We start from the raw sequence: 10,716 nt of genomic DNA on the forward strand, positions 1-10,716 counted from the left end.
CCATCTCGAGGTCTTTCATTCAGGTCCCGCAGGGTTTCATACAGTCTTTTTGTCCACCCCTGCAAGGACTGGGAGTCTGTCTTCAGGGCAGCCTTAAGAATACCATTATAACGTTCGATGAGGCCTGCCCCCGTTGGATTATATGGCAGGTGGAATCGCCATTCGATGTTATTTTCTTCTGCCCAGCGCTGTATCGTTGCACCAGTAAAATGAGTCCCTTGGTCGCTCTCGATGACTTGAGGTGTCCCGTAGGCAGACATCAGTTTAGTGAGTGCCTTGATGGTATATGCCTGGTTTGCTTTCGGTACTGGATAGGCCTGCAGTAACCCACTTGCAGTGTCGACACAGGTCAGGGCATATCTTGCCCCTTCGGAACGAGGAAGGGGCCCGATGTAATCGACCTGCCATCGCTGGAGAGGATTGTGTCCCCTAGCAAGATGGGCTGTTGTTTCGGGCAACGATCTTGGTCTCATCTTGGAGCAAGCGTCGCAATCCTGGCATGCCTGGACAATATCAGATAGTTGTATGGGCAGTCCCCATGCTTTAGCAGCTGCCCACATTGTCTTTTGTCCAGCATGCCGTAGCTTCTGATGTAACCAGCGGGCGATGTTCTCAGATGGTGAATTCTCAATCCATCGAACTCGGGCCAGTGTGTCGGCTTCATCGTTTCCCGGTGACTGTAGGGGCTGATGACCAGAAACATGGTAGACACGTACAGTCCTGTGTTTGACCGTATTCCATATATCTAACCACATGTCTTTGCCCCAGATCGGTCGGGCGTGGATAGTCCATTCCTGGGTGGCCCACTGTGCAATCCAAAGAGTGAGCCCCCGGTACACAGCCCAACTATCTGTGCAGATGTTCAGGATACCATCACCGGGTTCCTTGGTTATAACCATCCACACGGCTTGCAGTTCTGCCCATTGGCTGCTCTGACCATCCCCCTCATCGAACCAGATTGTCTCGGTGGAAGGATGGTATGCTATTGCTCTCCACTTGCTCGGGTTGCCCTTGCTGGACCCATCTGTGTACCAGGCATCTTCAGGGATAGGATATTTTCCCTCCTGAACGGGACTCTTCTCTGGTGGAGCGACCAGTATTTCTTTTGGTGCATCACTGTGATGCGTAACTGGGCCTAGGCTCTTCTGGAGTTCTTCTTTCAAGGGGGATGAAGACAGACTGCTCCTTTGGCTGAGATAGGCGACCCATCGTGCCACTGTTTGTGCTTGGGCCACCCCTGTCTTAGGAAGGTGGGTCAGATCTTTCACCCACCCCTGAATTGGCAGAGTGGTCTTGACTATAACTGCAGCTGTTTGAGTTATTGGCTCTACTGCCTGTAATGCCGAATAGGCAGCCAATAACTGTTTTTCAATCATACTGTATCCTTCTTCTGCTCCGTGCCAAAACTGAGACCAGAAACCAATGGGGGTCCGAACAGAACTCTGGCGTTGCCACAGGCCCCAACCGAAGCCGTCTTGAGTAACATGAACGTCCAACTCGGCTGGGAGGGTAGGATCAAATATACCCAATGCCTGAGCTTGTTTAACTGCCAGTTTTGCTTGTTGGAAAGCATCCTTTTCGGTTTTCCCCCAGTCCCATAGCTGCCCCTTTTTTGTGAGTCTGTATAGTGGCCTTAGCAGCTGCGCTAGGTGAGGTATAAAGGAACGCCAGTAACCCAATATACCTAGAAACTCTTGCAGCTGCTTTGATGTTGTAGGGACTGGGAATGCCTGAACCTTATCTATAACAGCACTGGGTAGCACTTTGGTCTTTCCTGACCAAACCACCCCCAGGAATTTTACGGACAGGCTTGGACCTTGCACCTTTTGGGGATTTATAGCCCATCCCCTTTGTTGTAAATAGGCAGTTAATGAATCTGCTGCCTGTCCTACTGCCTCCAGTGAGTCGGATGTCAACAGGAGATCATCAATATAACGATATAGGTTAACATCATCAGGTTTTCTCCAGTCAGCCAGGTCACGCGCCACTAGATTGTGACAATGCATTGGTGAATGCACGTACTCCTGTGGCAGGACCTGAAAGGTCCACTGCCTGCCTCCCCACGTAAATGCAAACTGATCTTGCGATTCCTCAGCAATTGGGATACTGAAGAATGCATTTGCTAGATCTAGGAAACAATGATAGGTTTTTATCTCCCTACTCAATGTGTCCATTAGGGAGGCAATATTGGGTACGGCCGCATGAATAGGCGGCGTGACCTTATTTAATTCTCTGTAATCTACTGTCATCCTCCATGTGCCATCCGACTTTCACACCGGCCATATGGGGGAGTTATACGGGCTGTGTGCAGGTCTTATAATGCCCACTTTTTCTAATTCCTGCACCGTTCTCGGTATTTCATCTTGCCCACCCAGGAGTCTATACTGTCTAACATTAGTAATCCGGCGCGGTTTCGGCAGGCAAACAGGCTCATGTTTCACATGGCCTCTTAATATTGCCTGCACCGCCCGGATACTGATAGATCTTTGTCGAAGTCTGAACTCTCCCACAGTTGTTTGGAGAGCCAGACCCCATAGAATGCCTATGCCCAGGATGTATTCTTGGACTGGGGCAATAGACACCTTGTACTCCCGGGGTGGGAGACGCCCAACCCCCAATTTTAACCATGTTTGGGTGACAGGAATAGTCTGTCCCCCAAAACCACCAATCATCACTCTGTCGCCATCAAATTTTCCCGGATCTCCATAGATAATTGATGTTTCTGCTCCAGTATCTACTAGTGCCATAACTCTCTGAATATTTTTTCGGGATCAATAAATCGTTAATTCTACATAGGGCCTCCGGTCCCATCTGGAGGCCCTACGGGGACTAACATCCCTTGTCACTGCATGAATTGTGCTAGGGCCAGTTCTTTTGCTTCTGACGGCTCAGGCATTGTGGCCCGAGACGCCTGAGGTGGCTTCTTTTTCCTGTTTGGAATAATAAAATCTTCTAGGTTCCATGTCGTTGTTGGAACCCTCTCTATAGCTCTTACCCTTGATTTCTTAGGGTAGCTCTGGAATTTTTGATTGTCCTTTAGTTGTCTCCAAAGCTGGAGAAGGACGTGGTTGGGCTGGCGGTCGATCTTAGCAAATTGGACCCCAGCCCGAATTAAATCATTAAACATTTGTTTTCGGGACACCCTTATGGGTCCCGATGGAGGAGCTCGAGTAGCCGGCATTTTGGTTTTATTTACCGGCAGGACCTCTGCTTCCTCCAAAAACCGAATATTGCGCCTAGTCCGCAGGCGTTCTGTTTCTCCCAAATCGGCAACTAACTGGGCAGCCTGCTGGACTACGGCTTCTGATGCTACAAGGGGATTTAATATCGAAACTAGGGTGCCGTACAGATGGGAGGGAGCTTGCTGTAGAATTAAATCTCTCATCCCTGCTGAAAATTTAACCATATCAGGGCCATCAAATGTATCTTCATAGATGGCCTCTCTTACACCCAGTTCACGGATATAGTTTTGAAGGTCCTCCATGGAGGACCACATACCTGTATGTAAAGGTATGTCTGATTTATTCGGCCATACCATACGGCAGGCCGCCATTAACCATTCTAGTATGGAATGGTTTTCATCACGATATTGATTGCCTACGTATAACCTCTGCCTGAGAGCAGGATGGACAGTTATGGTGGCCAACTTAGATATTTCTGGGCCATTCACCAAGACACTTTCTACCCCAGAATCCCACAATCTCAATAACCAAGCCGGCACACTTTCTCTAGGCTTCTGCCGAAATCGTTGTACTAAGTCCATTAATTCTGTTGCCGTGTATGGCCGAGCTGTAACATGTAAATGAGTCTGGGCAGGGGGCCATTAATCAGGCGGCACCCCTGCCGGTCTGTCCTGTACTTTTTTTGTTTTTTTGGGTTACAACAGGACGGACTTCCAATGGATCAGTTTGAATTGGACATTCAAGGTCTGATTTGGATTTCTTGTTGTCCTGATCAACGAAGTCTGTTGATTCAGGAGCCTGGTCATCATTTATTGAAATATTACGAATTTGGCTTACAGGAAGATGTAGAATTGGCTTCTTCCCCGTTAAAACGCCAAGTTCGTGCTCCAGCTTTTCAATGCAGTCTTTCAAAAGCTGATTTTCAGTTTCTAAAGTATTATTTCTTAAGTCCGCATGATTTAAAGCGGTTAATAGTGGCCATGCCACCATAGAGGCAGCCAATTGTCTTTCTTTGGTAATGAGGATATCCTTGCCGAGTCCTTGAAAATAGTCCGCCATGCGATATGGGGAGGGATTGCCCATAACGCGTAAGGGACCCCATTTTTCAATGATGGCAGCTAACTCATAATAGGGCGATCCCTCAAATCCTGGGATCTGCCCTGGAATCATTTTCTCTAGAGAAGTATTGTTCTCCCCCTTGACCCATTTATAGAAATTCCACAGGAAAGACATGATGTTAATTTCAGTATATTCAGCCTGCCTGGCTCGCCAAGAACATAACCAAGATGTTGTAATTGCAATATAATCAAAAGAGTAAGGCAAAAGCAAACAAGGATCACAAAAGAGAATAAGTAGAAGAGCTTACCCTTGGGTTGAGCTCACTAGAAGATACCAAAAGAAGAGGATCTCCAGAAGAGATCCTTCCCCTCTGGTAGCCAGCTCTTAAATAGGTCCAGGAGGGGTGGAGCCAGGCTCCACCCCTTCCGGCAGCACAGGTGAATTGCCTTCACCTGTGCTCCTCTGGCTGACTCAAGGCTCACCTCAGGTGATTAATCAGAGGTTCAGGCCGTGACTCAGCAGTTCCCATACAAAATGCTATTTATTTATGTGATCATACAAGTGCCGTTGTATTTTTTTCTAAGTTTTCTAAGTTGTACAAAGCATTTTGCAGCTCAAATGGAGTTGGGGATATGCTCTCTATAAGCTCCATGGTTCGCAGGGAAGCTGCAGTATTTGGCATGCCATCAGGAACTGGAGGAGGCAGGGACTAAATGTGCATTGTTCTTTGAATTTTCAGTGTGCAATTTTTATGCAGTGAAAAGCTACAGGTTCTAAAGCTGTTCAGAAGCTCTAACAGATCTTCTCTCTCTTAGACACTGCATATTGAAGCTGATTTTGCACATTTCCAAAATTTGGCCACTTCAGCATCAGGAAAACACAGACAAACTCAGGGATGTTCAATATTCTCTAATGGCTGAGCCAAATACGGAAAGGCATGTGAGTCAAATAAACCAAGGCACTGTGAAGGTTTTCCAGCCTTCTCTAAGTAATTCATGTCAGAATCAAAGCATAACATTTTGCTGTTATACCTCAGTAACTTTTACAGTAGGTTTCCTTTTTAAACGTGCTTTCATTTTTCCAGTTTCCTGCTCTTAGAATCATGTACATTGAATCCCCTGTTTGGATTTTGTGGACTTTTGATCATATTCCTTAGAAGATAATGCTTTTAGAATGTCACACACATCTTGAACACTGAACAACTATCATTGTTGACAAGGTGTCTGACCACAGACCAGTGTTCTGAATTAAGGAGAGCATTTTTTTTAAAACCAAACTTCCTGCACACTCAAGTTACAAGGAAATCGCCTTATTTTTACATGGAAACAGATGTGTTAGAAGCCAGCAACGGGCTTGGTTCATCTCTGTCCTGTTATCACATTGTATGGGAACTGCTGAGTCATGGCCTGAACCTCTGATTGATCACCTGAGGTGAGCCATGAGTCAGCCAGAGGAGTACAGGTGAAGGCAATTCACCTGTGCTGCCGGAAGGGGTGGAGCCAGGCTCCACCCCTCCTGGACCTATTTAAGAGCTGGCTACCAGAGGGGAAGGATCTCTTCTGGAGATCTCCTCTTTTGGTGTCTTCTGGTGAGCTCAACCTAAGGGTAAGCTCTTCCACTTATTCACTTTTTGTGATCGTTGTCTGCTTTGCCTTACTCTCTTGATTATATTGCAATTATAACATCTTGATATTTATTGATTATACACAATTATATTATGATTATAACATCTTGATTATACACACATTCATGCTTGCTTTTCCTTGCCCTTGCAGAACTTTAGAGAAACTCCTCTCAGTACATCAGCAATCCCTGAGTTGAAACAACACAAAAATATCTTGAATATGATCTCGTGTGTTTGTTGCAGACAAGTACAGACTCTTCCATTGTTCCTGGTAGGAAGTTTATAATATGTTTTGACCCTGAAAGGGATAATATATTGACAAATCTGTCTTCACTCTTACAACTGGAGCACAGTTAAGGAAGGTCAAGGATTTTACATTACTGTTAGTTTAATTGTATTGTAACAGCTACTGTTTTTCTTTTCAGTCTTCCTAAGGACAATGGAGGGAGCAGAAAGAAGAGGGAGAACACTTAAGTAATTTATATTTCACAGCTTTAAATGAAGTTTTCATTTTGTTTAAATTGCACATTACCTTTGCCTTTCAAAAATTTTCCAATAAAAGAACTTCCCAAAATACAGCATTTCCAGGTAGTGGCTTTTCAGTATATTAAAGGGGACAATAAGAAAGAAGGAAACATTATTTAGCAGGGTCTGTTATGATAGGACTAGGGGAAATGATTTCAGACTAAAAAAGGGGAGATTTAGATCAGAGATAAACAAAAAGTGTTTTACAATAAGGGTAATGAGGCACTGAAACAAGTTGCTCAGAGAGGTTGTGAAAGTCCCATCCTTGGAGACACTCAAGGCCAGGCTGAACCTTGAGTTCTGAGTTCCCTGAACAACTTGATTTCACTGCAGGTGTCCCAATGAATTGCAGGAGAACTGGGCTGGATGACCTTTAAGCATCCCATCCAACTGAAATGATTCTATGATTCTGTAGTTCTATGACTCGAATCCTCACTTGAAGCATCTTAACTTGATTGTCCCTTTCTGTTTTGAAATATTATCCACACTCTGCTCACTTTCCTTACCCAGAGCTTTGTATTTGTTGGTTAGGAGGACTTGAACAAGGGAAAAACTCCTTCTGCTCCAGTCTCCCTTATCCTGCATGATTTTGTGATCTATCTCCTACGAGTTGGTAGCTTGCTTAGTTTCTTACCCTTGCAAGTACAGAAGAGAGGGTTATTGTGCTGACTGTGTTTTTGCATGATACCAAGCATCAATCTTTCTTTCTGATTGCAGCCTGCTCACCTGCTCAAAAAGTTTATTCACCTGGGCACACCTTGCACACCCTCTTCCCTCAGGCCCTCGAGGGGCTTCTAGATTCTGGAGTTCTCCACAGCTGAAGTTTTGAGCGGACCTGTCACTCCTTGGGAAGTTCATTTAGGTGCATACATCAGCCTGGAAAGTTGGAAGCCCCTCTGCCTGGGATTCTGTCTCAGCCTGATTGTTGCAGTAGGTGGCCACCAGATACGTTTCAATAGAGCACTGCACCTTGCTGTTCCCAGATAAAAAGAAAGCAGTTTGGATTTCACTCTCCCTCTCTGTCCTGCCTGTGTGAACTGCCACACAAACTGCCACACCATGCCTTCACTGCTCCTCCACTCTGTTTGTCTAGGTTGCCACATTCCTTGTCCCTCGCACTTCCTAGTGGCTGCTTGTACAAACGTGAAGGCTCCTGGCCCAGACCCCTCTGTGTAACCTGCTCTTGTGAGGACTGTGTTCTCCTGGTGGACCAGGTGAGCTCAGGGTAGCTCCCTCCTAGCCCTTTCTTCTCCATGGTTTTTGGAACAGCCTACTGAATGGCAATTCCCAGCTCCACTGCAGAACATGCCCGCAGTGGTGCTGATAGCCTTGGAAAATGACTCATCATTTCACTTTAATTTAGCCTGAGGGAATTTCAAAACCTCAACCACCCTTATCTGATGAGTTGTGACAAGATGTTTTTGCTAGAGGAGTGGTGTTGGAACAGATGATTTTCAGAGGCCCCAAACATGACCATTCTGTGATTCTGTAATTCTGAGACCATGATCTAAAAATGGCCTAAGTTCATATTGGTCCTCACAGGACAGCTGATTCCTATTTGGAACAGAGGAATAGAGAGGCATGTGGCAAAGACCAATCCCTGTTCCATCCTGGAACAAAGTCCTTCTGTAGAGGCATGAATAAAGCCATTAATTCTGCACAGGGAGGCCTTTGTCTCACCTTCCTTATCTGGGATAAAGGTGGCCTTTTCCACCACCTCCTTAGGAAAACTGGGTAAGTGGCTGAACCAGGCAATGTAAGTTATTGAACCAGGCAGTGTCTCTGATGAAGTGAGTCTTCCTTGGCAGGCTTAATAACTCCAATTTAGGCTTGATCACATCTGTCAATCCTATCTGAGTATTTTCCTAAAACAGCTTTGACTTTATGGGGACATGACAATGCCTGCAGAGAAATTGACTATTTCCGTTTTACACAGCTGTGCTGTTCTCACGATACCCAAGGGATTCCAAGGACTCAAAGTGCTCAGTGTTTGTCCTGGGGCCTGCCAATGCCTTTCTGTGTATCTCAAAACCATCCCAGAGCCTCATCATGGAGGAAGGTCAACTCAGCCCTGGCTGGCAGGAACTGGCCAATAGCCTCTCTTGTGTGCAATAACCCCTGAGGAGAGATTATTATCTCCCAGCGGGCAGGGTTAGTCAGACACACTCAGATATGCTTCTTTGAAAATGAAAAGTGGGGAGAGCTGCAGTGTCCTCACTGTGTCTCATCCCTTGCCATCTCCAATACCCCATCACAAGTTCAAAGGCTGATGCAGTCTGTAGGGCCTCACCACTGTCAATGTGCTTCTTGAGATTCAGGAAGTTCCTTCTCAGGCAGGAGCCAGACCTATTTCACAAGGACACAGCTGTCAGAGCGAGACAAATACATCTCTGCTAGGGTGAGGGAAAAAAAGAGGAAAGGGTCCCTTGATGCAAGGAAATGGGCATTGCACTTCCCTTTGCAGCTAAATCCTTCAGCTTGGGATCCTTTACAGGCTGGCAGGGGACCAGCATCTCATTTGTAATATTGGCATCTCTTGCAACCAGGGAAATATCCCAGACTTAAACAAGAGGGGTAGGGCCATCCAGTCTCAGGTGTACGCTGCACCCTCTTTTGGTACTTTTGGTTTACTATTCCAACTGCAAATATGCAGACAAATATGCAGAACCTTCTTTGGTAAGCACTTTTAGTTCTGTTTTCCAACTGTAAAATGAGCACAGAGTACTCTGCACCGTTTCCATATACAATTTTGGTTTCCTGTTCTGACTGCAAATTAAACACATTTTCAGTTCCTTCTCTGACTCTAAGCGATACCCCAATGTTTGAGACACTGGAACAGTTATAGTCTTCTTCCAGAGTGATGTTTTGGTGCTTAGCAGAGCTAAGGAGAAAAAGAAAAACAAATTTATTATATATTTTACAAACACAATAGCGATTATCAAAGACATAGATACATACAGTCACATTGAACCAATATTTACAAGCCACTTTCCACATCCTGTGAGTCCCAGTGATTCCACCACTGAGGCAAGCCAGAATCCAGACTCCATTCATTAAAACAATCAGTCAGCAGCATGGCTTGGAAAAAATCCCAATTCCTGCCTGTGACCTATTTCATTTTTGCATAGACTTCTTCAACAGAAGTGGTGCTGTTGTTGATGGCGACAGAACATTCACGTTCAGTTAAGTCCAGCTTACAAGACATCTCATCTTCCTTGTTACAATAGTAACATATCTAGTGATAACTGATTTTATATTAAGGACGGAGGGGACTCACCCAGGTTCACCATCACATGTAGGGCAGTGCTGGAGTGCAGATTCCTGAAAAAACAGCTGCCATGGGTGCTCCAGTGGCCTCCTCCCAGCTAGGCACTCTGCTCCTCCTTCTTTGGGACTGCAGGGAGCTGCTCTGCAGCCATGTTTGCTTCCCACAACCAGCCCAGCTTGGCCACATGTGAGCTGCATTGCCACATGCAACTGCCAAACCCCATCACAGCTGTGAGGGGAAGCAGGGACACAAGGCACACCGGATACCCAGCCCAATGCAGAGCTCAACTCACCATGAGGCAGCAGGAGCACCAGGCAGTGGACGGTCCTGGGAAAGCCATGGCAGCAGACGTGATCTGTGCAGTCACCGCACACTGCATACTCCTGGTCGTCATGCCGCGGCTGGGCATCCAGGCACTCCCAGTCAACAGCAGAATGCACCCAAGCTACAGGGTATCTTGCCACCTAATATCCTGTCATGTTCTGTCAAAAACAAAATACACTAGCTATATTTGGGAAAGGAATTTTGTGCACCCAGAACATTGTAGCACAGTAAGGACAGGACGATTGAGAGCAAGGCTGCCTAGAGTGGGCCAGAAAAAGCGATATACTAGAAACAAAGATGGAAATTGGAGTCCACTGACCTAGTGTGGAGGTGCCGTATGAAACAAGTAGTGGTATCGAAGTATCGGTGATAAGGATTTGGCTGGGAGACGTACTGAGAAAACCAGGTACCGTAAGCGATCAAGGTGCCTTAACATGCACTAGAGTGCCACCTGCTGGATCCCGTCGCTGGTGTTCCCTGAAGGATCAAACAACTGCTGTAGGTCTCGCTTTTTACTCTCTTATCAGGGTCTGTGGTTGACCATGTTTGCCACGTTCCTTTCTAGAGTGCACTGACCTTGTGTGCAGGTGCCGTAAGGTCCAAGTAGTGTCCTGTGAATACGCTGCGCGTGTGCGTCAGTCAGGAATGCATTGAGGTCTGCCATGCTGGACATGGGTCAGTGCTCACTGCGGCATGATGCAGGTATGTGGGGAGCTGTTTGATGTCCACCTCTG

The 10,716-nt window shown here is 46.2% G+C and overlaps 1 long non-coding RNA gene across 1 annotated transcript; it reads right to left on the reverse strand.

Annotated features, from left to right (window-relative positions):
- Positions 1-9,627: 9,627 nt before the first annotated feature.
- On the reverse strand, positions 9,628-10,710 carry LOC122187649. Its single transcript, XR_006181368.1, has 4 exons — positions 10,559-10,710; positions 10,302-10,459; positions 9,951-10,140; positions 9,628-9,867 (listed from the first exon to the last, which is right to left on the reverse strand). It is a non-coding gene; the product is annotated as an uncharacterized LOC122187649 (long non-coding RNA).
- Between the last annotated feature and the right edge of the window lie 6 nt (positions 10,711-10,716).

The sequence above is a fragment of the Lagopus leucura genome, unplaced genomic scaffold (assembly GCF_019238085.1).
Source record: "Lagopus leucura isolate 7727_CA_CO unplaced genomic scaffold, USGS_WTPT01 Super-Scaffold_100049, whole genome shotgun sequence".
Classification (NCBI taxonomy): domain Eukaryota; kingdom Metazoa; phylum Chordata; class Aves; order Galliformes; family Phasianidae; genus Lagopus; species Lagopus leucura.